This window comes from Callithrix jacchus, chromosome 21 (assembly GCF_049354715.1).
Source record: "Callithrix jacchus isolate 240 chromosome 21, calJac240_pri, whole genome shotgun sequence".
NCBI classification, from domain to species: domain Eukaryota; kingdom Metazoa; phylum Chordata; class Mammalia; order Primates; family Cebidae; genus Callithrix; species Callithrix jacchus.
In genome coordinates this window covers 44,802,571-44,813,728 of record NC_133522.1, presented here as the reverse complement: position 1 = coordinate 44,813,728, position 11,158 = coordinate 44,802,571, and the positions used below count along the sequence as shown (strand labels likewise).

The window sequence follows — 11,158 nt, the reverse complement described above, 5'->3', positions numbered from 1 at the left end:
TGTGTGTGCTGTGTGTTATGTGCTGTATATGGTGTATGCTGTGTGTGGGTTGTGTGTGGCCTGTGTGTGGCCTGTGGTGTGTGTTGCCTGTTGTCTGTAGTGTGTTTTGAGTATTATGCGTAGTCTGTTGTGTGTCGTGTGGCTTGTGTGGTGTATATTGTGTGTTGTGTGTGATCTGTTGTGTGTGTTGTATGTGGCTTGTGCGTTGTATATTGTGTGTGGTCTGTTGTGTGTGTTGTTCCTGCTGTTTTGTGTGTTGTGTATGTAGTGTGTGGTTTGTGTGGTATATGTTTGTGTGTTGTGTGGTTCATGTGTGTGGTGTATGCTGTGTGTTGCGTGTGGTGTATGTTGTGTAGTGTGTGGTTTGTGTATTGTTTGTTGTGTTTTGTGATGTGCGTGGTTTGTTATGTGTGGTGTCTGTAGTGTGTGTTGTGTTGTATATTATATGTTGTGTTGTGTGTAGTATATTGTGTGTTGTTTGTAGTGTGTGTTGTGTGTATTGTCTGCTGTGTGTATTGTGTGTGTCTGTTTGTGTTGTGTGTATATTGTGTTTGTAGTGTGTACTGTCTGTTGTATGTTGTGTTGTCTGTTGTGTGTTTGCGTTATGTTTTGTCTGTTGTCTGTTGTGTGTGTGTTGGGGAAGTGCATGTTTGCCCCCTCTCTCTCTGGCAGCAGGGCTACCGGGCTGCGGCTGCGGAGCTCACTGCCCTGCGCGGTGGGCGGCGCGGTCCCTGGTGGGAGGGGCCGGGGCTCTCCCACGGGTGACTCTTGCGCAGCCTGAACTTTTGTTCTGGGAACGCCACCCACGCTCCCCAGCAGGTCGCCAGAGCCAGAGCCGCGCGCCCACGCGGGAATCAGCCAGGCTGACTTGAAAGCAATGCGCTTCCAACTGGCAGAGGATTTATTTATTTTTTTTCTGAAACAGCCCCAGTTGCTTCTCTTCTCCTCGGTGATTTTTGCACACTTTATTCGAACCCCCTCCCCACCGCTGTACAGTTTCTGGCTCCTCTTCCCGCCCACGCTCTGAGGCCAGCTCGGGGTCCCCCCAGGTGACTCCTGCTGCTGATGTCACTGGGTCCTGACGCTGTGCCGCGCCCGAATTCCTCCGAATGGAGCCTGGGCCAGAGGAAGGCGTGCCCTGTAGAGGAGGGGACCTGAGCCAGGCAGGAGATCGCTAAAGCCTTTGCCCTGCACACAGACACAGGACGGGTGCTGAAGAGCCAAGCTCGTGTTCCCCACCTCCTTCCAAGGCAGAGCAGCAGCCCAGGGAGGCCCAGTTCCCATCGCGGCTCCAGGTGAAGGGCAGAAGAGTGGGTGAGGTCCCAGGACCGCAGCCCAGGGGAAGCTCAGGATGCGCCAGGAGGGACATGGGGAACAGGCCCTTTAGGTGGAAAAGCAACCCCCGGCCGCCCAGAGAGCGCCCCCCCCAGGCCCTCCCCGCCCTCGGCAAAGCTCCTCAGCTGGGAACCCAGGAAAGGATTTGTTGTTGACCTTCTTCCTTTCCTTTCTTCTCCACTGTCCAGGAGTGAGCAGGAAGACAGGCTACTGCTCTTTTTCAAAATGAAGGTATAATTAACATACCATAACATCCACTATTTTAACCATCTTAAGGTGTCCAGTTCAGTGGTTTTGAGTTCATTCATTGTATTGTTGGGCAACCATCACCATGGTCTAATTCCTGAACATCTCTGTCACTCGAAAAATAAATCTTGTACCCATTAGCAGTCACTCCCCATTCCCCCTACCCCCAGCCCCTGGCACCCACACCCACTGAAGGTGCTTTCTCTGTTTCTAGGGATTTCCCTATTGTGGCAAATCCTCTACATGGAATCATAAAATATGTGCTCTTCTGCCACTGGCTTCTTTCACCCACCGTAACTTTTCAAGGCTCGCCAGGCTGTAGCATGCGTAGGTGCTTCGTTCCTTTTCATGGCTGGACTGTATTTCATGGTATGTCTGGACCACGTTCTGTTTCTCTGGTCATCGGTTGATGACTTGGTTTTCAGGGCTCACTTAGCCCTTCTTCCCAAGGACAGGAGCTCTGTTGTCCACTGATTTGGAATCTTCCAGCACACATGCTGCAGTGTGCCAGTGGTTTCCTTGCTGGGCAGATATTCAAAGGGTCCCCGGGTATAGGAACGTGTGAGTCCTGATCTTTGGCCGGTGTGGTCTTTTAGCAGCCGCTTTACCTTACCTGGATCAATCGACAGAAGGCACTTTTAACAGGTTTCCAAATGACAGAAAACCATAGGAATGACAGGGAAGGAATGATGGGCCAGATTAAAAAGGAGAAATTTAACAGGGACAAATGTAAAAGTCGGGCATTTCGCTCCAAAACTCAACAAATGTGTCCAGACAGTGTCCTCTATAAGAGTTTTGGTTGACTCTAAATGAATCTCATTATGAGTCACCATTGGGACAAGCTGCCAAAAAGCCAGTGTGACTTTAGATTAAATAATGGCTGAAACGAGGGAGGCTGAGTCCACCCCTGGTGTGGCTGCTACACTCTGAGAAGGAGGCCTCCAACAGAACAAGCCTGAGGGAGGATGGATAAGACTAGAAGAGCTTCGGAACTGCGGTTTGGTAGCCCCTGGAGGGGTTCAGGGCTTGGGTCTTTAAAAGACAAGGCAGAGAGAGCTGTTCACATCTGTGAAGGAACATCCCGTGAGAAGCGGAGTTGACTTTCACCATGAAAGGTGACTGGGGCTGGAAGGTGGTCAGTTGTGACCCAGGACCAGGAAGAACTTCACAGCAACAAAAGTCGCAGGAAACGGAAAAAAATTCCTGGTGAAGAAGAACACAGACAGACATGGGGCTCCATTCATTAGGGGCGGGACTGAGGAGACCAAGTCACGATTTCGAGGGTCCTTTTCATCTATGAAATGAAATGAATTATGCTCAGAGGGGCTGGGGCAGGGAAGTGGGAAGGGACCAATCACAGAAGAGTCAGGTGCCTGGGGTCAGCCTTCACTGGGTCCTACCAGCAAGGGAAAGTCTGCCCCTGCCCCAGTTTGGAGTTTAATGCAAATACTTTGTTCTCTTTAGTACCTGAAACTCCCAGAGGTAAAGTACTTTCTGAGGCAATTGTGCATTAATCTGAGGCAATCAGCTATCTCTAAATCCACCTAAGCCCTCATTTGAATCAGATCAGGTGAGTCACAGCAATTTGCTGTCACTTTGAAAGCTGGTTTGTTGCCTAAACACCAGCCTGGTGCCCTCGATGACAGCCAGGCACAGGGCTGGGTCCTGCCTGGAATTGAAGAGGCTGGTGGGTGGGGGTGTCTTTTGCATCCTACGAATTTTGCAGAGAGGGAAGGGAGCCCTGTGGCTACTTTTTGGCCTTAGGTCTGTAAACCACCTAATTTAGCATAAATGCCATTTCTCCATTCAAGTAGCCTTGGGCTTTCTTCCCCAGGCAAAGTGTGTGGCCAGTGAGTCAGATGACCTGCCCCTTCTGGAGATGGCCAGTGCCATCTTCAATGTCAGTGGTCACTTCTTACAGATCCCAGTGGATTCTGGTCTCAGGTGGCCAAACAGGGCATCCCATGGCCCTGGCCAGGTTCTGTAGAGGCGAATGTTCAAAAGGGAGAAGTTCTGACACCATTGTCCATGCTCTCCTTGCCTTGCTGGATGTGAACAGAAGACAGGACCCAGTGGGGCTTGGGCAACAAGTGTGGCCGCTTTTAGGAAGGAGGGCTCGCTTTGGGAGAACTGCCTCTCTAAGGAGTTATACCTATAATTCCCCACCGTTGTTTCTAGAAGTCTGGAGCTGCATGGTCTTTACGGTAAAAAGCAGCTTGGGAAGCGGGAACCACACATTCCAAAGCGCTTCATGGACAAAGCACCGTCAATTTAGGAAACAAGAGACAGGCGCAGGAGGAAGCATCCAGCAACCCCCTTGTAATCCCCAAAACTGACTCATGGCTGTGCCGGCCATAGGACTGCTGGGGTATATGGCTCAAGGTAGCCCAGGCTCTCCTGGGAGGTTCTAGGCATTGTCCAGCCGGTGGAGGAAATGTGTCAGGCCAGCCCTTCCTCATTGTCTTGGCTTAGCAGGCTGTAGCTAGCTGTAAATGCTGATTGATTCCAGTTGCCAGACATGGGCCTCCCTGGGCTTGAGGCAGAGGCCTGGGTGATCTCAGAGCCCCGTCCCCTCATCTGTCACAGAGGAGCTTGGCCCTGGAGCACACTCCAGATATCTCGCTCAGAGTGTAGTTCCCATGGGCATCAAATGCACTTCATGTTCCTGACTGTTGGCTTTGTGACATTCTACTGGCTTTGGGACACTTTCAGGATGCTTTTGCAAGCTACTCACTGTGGGCCTCAGAGTCTGACCTGTCCAGACCTGATGGTCTCAGGGGGGCTGTTCTTGGGGGTTCCTGGGGACCACCCAGTGGTTGGGGGAGGGAGAATTGCTCACGAACTATGGATGATGCCAGCTCAACGTCAGAGGTCATCACCCCACATGACCTAGGTACTCACCTAAACAGACATCAGCACAGACTTTGGGGTGAGGGAGTCTCCCTGACTACCCTTCACTCCTCAGAAACCTCCACTGCCTGGTGCTTCTTCCTCAACTTGCCGCAGAAATGGTGGTGTCAACTAAAGGCAAAGCAGGAAGGCAGGTCCTTCTGCAGGGATCTGGCATTGGAACCTCTGCCCGGAACGTCGAAGAGCTGCTGTCACAATCACCTCGTTCTGTCCCAGCACTTCCTCCCCAGCCTTCCCCCAGCCTGAGCTTTGTACTGTTCCCACCTCCCATAGCCTTTTCCCTCCTGCTGAGATAGGAGAATCGCCAGGAATGTAGATTCAGTCTTCTCCTCTGGGGACCTACGCTGTCTGCAGCCAACAGCGGGCATCCCAGGACATGGGATTTTCAGTGCTGAAACCAGGACAGTGATTCTTAAACTTGTTCTGATCCCCGGTCTCTGAAAATCTGAAGGCCATGGGTCCTCTCCGCAGCACGGCCTTCATAAGCACATGACACACACCATTGTGCATGCAGTTCCAGAGGTGCTGGGATCCGTTTCCCAATAAAAGAGAGAACCTAGGGACCCGTGGACCTGTCCGGAGACCTAGGCCGAGCATGTAGCATGTAGGGAGGGGAGGTGGATGCCATGGTTAATTGTATGAGCTCTGGTAGTAGACTCACCATGCTTCCTAGCCAAGTTCTCCCACTGTATAGCGGAGAACCCCTGGCAAAGTTTCCTAACCTCCCCAAGCCTCCCTTTCTGCATCTGTAAAATGGGAATCACTTGTTTCATGCGGTGTAAAAGACTTAATAATGACACACAGACAGTGTGAAATACAGTGTCAGGCAGAACAGCATCATGCATTCACTTGCCTGCACAAAACATGCACTGAGCTGCCACATGCCAAGGCCTGTCTTGGGCTACAGATCCCTTTGGGAACAAGACAGACTCCTTGCCTTCTGCGTGCTTACATTTTAGTGGGTTAAGGCTGCGGGGGCCACAGACTCTGGGCCCCTAAAGTTTTGCTGAGGGGCATGAGGCAGATGGATCAGTGGAAGAAAAGTCATGAAACTTATTTCACATGTATGCACAGGAGCCTTCGGAATGAAGCCCCAACTTCCCAATGAGCTACAGAAACTTACGCACCATTTTGGGGTTACAGAAAGTATGGGGGCTTGGATTGTGATGAAACATTATGGGAATGGGAAGAAGCGGAATTCTACTGAGGGGCAATAAATGATTGCTAGAGAGAACAGACACAACCTTATAAGTAGCTTCTCTGGAATTCAGATGATCCTTGGCGTCCTCTCGGGTCAGTCACGTCTCCATCTTCTTTTCCGCCCTGGATGAGAAGATAAGCGCGAAGAGGAAGGAAGGATAATTACTCTCCTTGGAAGGTCTGGGTCTTAGGCAGATAAAGAAACTTCATCTTCTTTGGGAAAGACAGTGTGTTTAGGGGAAGGTCAGAGAGACCTGAGGCTTCCTCATTTCAGAATTGTTAAAACCGTCTATTTTGGGGTATCAGTTCCGAGTCTCAGCAAGGCTAAATGAATAGTGATTGTTACGATGACTTGTTATTTATCGTTGGTGGTTTGATTCGAAATTCCCCTTCAGGTCCTTCTTAGTGGCCCATTTCCCACCAGCATGATCCTCTGCAGGGCTGAAGGATGGGGAACTTTTTGATAAAAGGGAGAAGGCTCCTTTCATCCTTTATCCAAACTTTGTCGTCGCCTCAATGCTTAGGTATCATCATTTTCCTTCTCACTCATATTTTAAAGAAACCAATTTGGGCGCCCATCCTCACATTTCTAAGGAAGAGTTTTCACTTCTTTCTCTCAATAAACTATTTAGTCCTCCTGCGGGCTGTGGCTGAACTGTGATTGTGCAAGCAAATCATTTTTATTTGTCATGAGTTGGCAGGGAGATCCTAAATGGGCCCAGTGTGGATGGCAGACCTGTGTTACCGAGGCAGGAAACAAATGTCTCGGCCGCCATTCATGCAATTTCAGTTTAGAGTCTTGGTTTTCTGCATCTTTATTTGTATTCTGCCTCCATTTTTCTGCACAGCCCTGAAGGGAATGTGATCACCTGGGAGAACAACTCCCAGGTGCCAGTTTTGAGTGTGGCAGCTCCAGAAGCCAGCAGGCAGGCGGGGTTGGCCCAGGGACAGGAGGGCTGCTGGAAAGCGCCTTGGCCCCGCCTTTACTGCCACTGGAGTCCTGAATGAAGCAGTGCTGCTGCACCGCCTGGGCGGGCCGGCTGTTTACCCGATTGTTCGTTAAGGGCTGTATTTCCAGTAAGACTTAAGAACACACCATGACATCCTCATTTACAGCACTGAACGTGTCACTCGGGCAGCAAGTGGGCGGAGAAAGGGAGAGTCTAGGAAAGGCGAGGTTAGCTGGCTGTGGGGTAAATCACCTGACACGAAAAGCCTGAAGAGCCTGGGGTTAACCCAATCACCGTGGAGCGTGGGCGGTGGGGGGCTGCCCTGGAGCACATGGCAGGGTGTACTTGGGAAAAGTCTGTTTGACAAGAACTTCTTGAGAAAGTCCAAGTAGCCAAGGGACCTTGATGTAGGAGTAGGAAGCGGTCTCAGGTCACTGACTGCCAGGGTGGTCTGGGGAAATCATTTCTCCTCTTGGAGGCTCAGTGTCCCCACCTGTGCAGTGAGGAGGTTCGTGCATTGGTGCCTTCATGAGGGGCAGCACAGCACTGTATCAGGCATGGGGGCTCCTGGGCCTAGTCCTTTGTCTTCCTGGCCTTGGGGATGTGGAAAAGGCCTTACCCTGCCAAGATGTAGTCTTCCCAAGTAAGTGGGGGCATTTATGTGCCTGGGACTGCTCCGGGCTGCAGTGGGGTTTTGTGTGATGAAGCACGTAGACTTCTCAGCAGAACCGCAGATGCCCAGGGAGGAACAGCACAGAAGCTCTTAGTGATACAGGCCACCACTGAACACTTGTGGGGGTTCACTGGTGGATAACCAGAGCTGTATGTGGGGCAGAGGGCTTCTGTGGAGCCTTCCCTCAAACATTCGCTTATCTGTGATCCCATAAACAAAAGGCCACTGGCTCTCTTCTTCCCCCTCCTGATGCAAGTTACCCAAGTCTCCATGTCAATTTTGCTAAGGCTCCAAAACATAATCATTTTTTATTTGAAAGCATTTCCCTAAGGGAAAGATCAAGCTGTCCTTCTGGGGTGAAAGAGAACAACAATAATAGCAATAAATTTCTCTCTACCCAGTACTGTGGACTTGCAGCATTTTTTTAGTGTGTTACCTCGTGGAGATGCCTCTGACATCCCCACGGCGGGAGGACAAGAAAACTGAGGACCAGGAAGGTTGCCAAGGGTCACATGGATAACAAGGGGCAGAGAGGTTGCTAAAGCACTCCAGCTGGTACTAAATCCAGTGTCTTTCAAAAGCAAAACAATATAGCTTATAGTTGGCTCTTCAAACCTGAAGAAAACACAAAGAAGTTTGCGAGTTTTCTTTTCACTCTCCCATGTGGTTGATTGAGAAGCCAAACCCAAACATAATAGGTGCACTTTGGGGGTGTGTGTGTGTGTGTGTGTGTGTGTGTATGTGTGTGTGCGTGCGTGCTTAACAGCAACATGGCCGCCCCCACATAGCCCCATGTGTGCAGAACATCATGGCGCCCTGCATTTGCATATTAAAAGACTAGGGTGGGAGGGCCAGTGTTTCTGCAGGCTATGTGAGTGACATGCCTGTTCAAGCCAATCCCCTGAGCCCTATGCAAATTAGACACCACCTCCTCCAGCCTATTCATTTAAGCAGCCATTTTTCCATGGCATGTGGGGTCTCCTTTCCTGGCATTGGAGCCTCCTCCCTCTGTCTCTGTACAAGGGAGCTTCTTCCTTCTTTCTTCTCCCTTCTTTCTTGCCTATTAAACTCTCTGCTCCTTAAAACCACTACACGTGTGTCCATGTTGTTTTATCTAATTTGACTGGAGATGAAGAACCCTGGTGTTCCTCCACTCAGCAGAGCCGAACAACCTGCAGGGGACAGACAGGGTCCAGCACTAGGGCTTCCCTTTATGTTCATGCACCCTCCTCCAGGAAGACCCTCCCCAGTTGCCACCTACTATAAAGGGATCTATCTAGGTATATATTCATCCATTCATCCTTCTATCTCCCTATCCATTTATCTCCCAAGATAAACAGAGACAGAGAGAAGTTTATTGTAAGGAATTGACTCAGGTGATGATGGAGGCTGAGAAGTTCCACAATCTTTTGTCTGCAATCTGGAGACCCAGGAAAGCTGGTGATGCCATTCTAGTTTGATTCTGAGGCCTGAGAACCAGAACTGATGATATGCGTTCTAGTCCAAGTCCACAGGACTGGACAACCAAAGGTGTGAGTCTCAGTCTGAGGGCGGGAGAGCCCAGTGCCCAGCTCCAGCAGTTAGACAGAGGAAAGAATTTTCTCTCCCTCCAGTTTTTTTGTTTGTTTGTTGTATTGAGGCCTTTGGTGGATTGAAGGAGTTCCACTCATTAAGTCAATTAACTGCTGAAATCCATTACTGTCATTGCCTCCCCAGGGAGGGAAAATGAGAAGCTTACAGTGGAGTGTGAGGCTTACAGTGGAGTGTGCCTCTTTTTATTCTCTTGACCAGGCTCCTTCCTTCTGCCAAGGTGCAGGTGGTCCAGGTGTCTGCTTCCAGAAGGTCAGGTGGTGGAAGGTAAAGAAGGAAAGATTGCTTAGGAGGATGCTTGCTCCCGTTCCTACCTGCACCTTCTGGAGAGGTCTTCCCTCTTTACGTTCCCCTCAGTTCAACATCAGAATCTCTACTCTTTCACTGCACACACACTGACCACCCGCTGCAGGTGGAGGGTCTTAGGGGCTGTCTCCAGTAGAGGAGGTCCTGCTACAGCGCTGGCTCCGTTAGTCCTTTCTGGGCCGTGCTCTGTGAGCCCCTGAGAGGACAAGGAATCAGTGTCAAAGCCTAGGAATGATCCCAGTCAATTCTCATCAAGGAATAGCGAAGACATAAAATTCAGCAAATGAAGGAGGGAAATTTGCTTATTAAAAGTATTTGTGATGAGTGGAATAGACATAAAAAAATACAGCTGAGCTTTAACTGGAAATTATGAAGCAAAAAAGGGCAGGACAGCACCACGTGAGAGGGAGGCTGGTGGCTCAGAGGGCTCTGTCCTGACGCGCATGCAGGTAACAGGACCTCGGGAGGCAAGAGGTTGCTGGTACAAGTCCCATCAGGCTGCGAGGAGCCCTTCCCGGACGCTGCTGGCTCCTGGAACTGACTTGCCTCCTCATGCACACGTAGGCAGCTTATCTCGGGTTTTGTTTTGGCTTCGAAATCTTTTAATCTCCCAGGATCTTTGAGTGGATCAGCTCCTATTTTTACTCTTGGATAGAGAAGTGAATCAGAGACACGGCCAACTCCGTTGGACTTGTGGAGGCCTGTCCCCGAGCACTGAATTCCTTGCAGCTTCAAGACAGAGCTGAGACTGAATTAAAAAACACCAACAGGATTGGGCCTGCTCATGATCATGGAGTTTGGTGCGTAGTAGGCATTCAGCAGGTATTCGTTGAAAATAAATATCAATGAATCCTGTTAATTCTAAGTAGCTTTCTTCCCCTGCCCCCACTGCACAGAGTGTAGTACACAAGGCAATGGCAGCCAATAGGTTGTTACCTGAATTGGCAGAGCCCTCTGCCTGTAATTTTACCAAAGCAAAAATATTTGTGGATGTGGCTACACACAGTGGCACTTTCTAGGCTTCATGCAGGCTTGGAAACCTTCCTTTTTCTTTTCTTATACGCGGCCACTGCATTTACCCTCCACCTTCTTTCTAAGGGAAGACCCAGTAAGTATAAGTGTCCTGTGGAGCCTACAAGCATGATCTTTCAGTGTTGCTTGTGGAAATTCTGAGTTTTGTGAAAATGGGAGTTTGTCCCGAATGCCTTAGTCTGGGAGCTGAGGAGTTTCTGGAAACCAGCCGGGTTGTTTCGTAGTGATATTGTTTTGTATTAAGCTATCCACACCTCCCCATGGTGAAGGCTGGTAAGAAAAGATCAGGGGTAGTGTGTTCTGAGTGGGGATAGAGAAACAGTGACTGGCGTTCTGGGTACCTGGGGCAATGTATCGAGCTTGATGCAATCCCAGAGGTCCTGTAGGGAGGGAATGGTCTCAAAGAAGGGTTGGCCATGATTATGGTGAAACACAAGCCCACTGGGTTCCCCTGTGTGGCTCACACAGCAGTGTGGACTATGCTCAAGTCATGATCCACCCACCTGCTATGGCTGCCCTATTTGAAGGAATTGCTCAGCCTGCAGCTATACTGTGGGAAGCACCCTTCATCTGTTCTCTGTTCAGGGGTGACCGTGTCTCTAGTAGAGTTCTCCAGAGAAACAGGACCAATAGAATGTGTATTGATATAAAGAGATCAATAGAATCTATCCATCCATCAATTATCTGTCTATTCATTCATCCACCCATCCATCTATCCATCCATCCATCCATCATCCATCATCCATCCATCCATTCATCATCTATCCATCCATCTATCCATCTATCATCCATCCATCCATCCATCATCTATCCATCCATCTATTCATTCATCTATCTATCCATCCGTCTATTATCTGTTTGTCTATGTATCTATGTATCTATCTTCTATCTATCAAAGGAGAGAAAGAGAGAGATT

General features: G+C 49.7%; 1 long non-coding RNA gene across 3 annotated transcripts; it reads right to left on the bottom strand.

The window, feature by feature from the left end:
- Window positions 1–325: 325 nt before the first annotated feature.
- LOC118149939 (uncharacterized) lies at window positions 326–4,633 on the bottom strand. 3 transcript variants are annotated; one of them, XR_013530544.1, is made up of 3 exons: window positions 4,483–4,633; window positions 1,492–2,194; window positions 326–1,138 (listed from the first exon to the last, which is right to left on the bottom strand). It is a non-coding gene; the product is annotated as an uncharacterized LOC118149939 (long non-coding RNA). The 3 variants fall into 3 exon arrangements; XR_004737713.3 differs by having other exon boundaries at window positions 1,874–2,194; XR_013530543.1 differs by having other exon boundaries at window positions 326–2,194.
- Window positions 4,634–11,158: the final 6,525 nt, after the last annotated feature.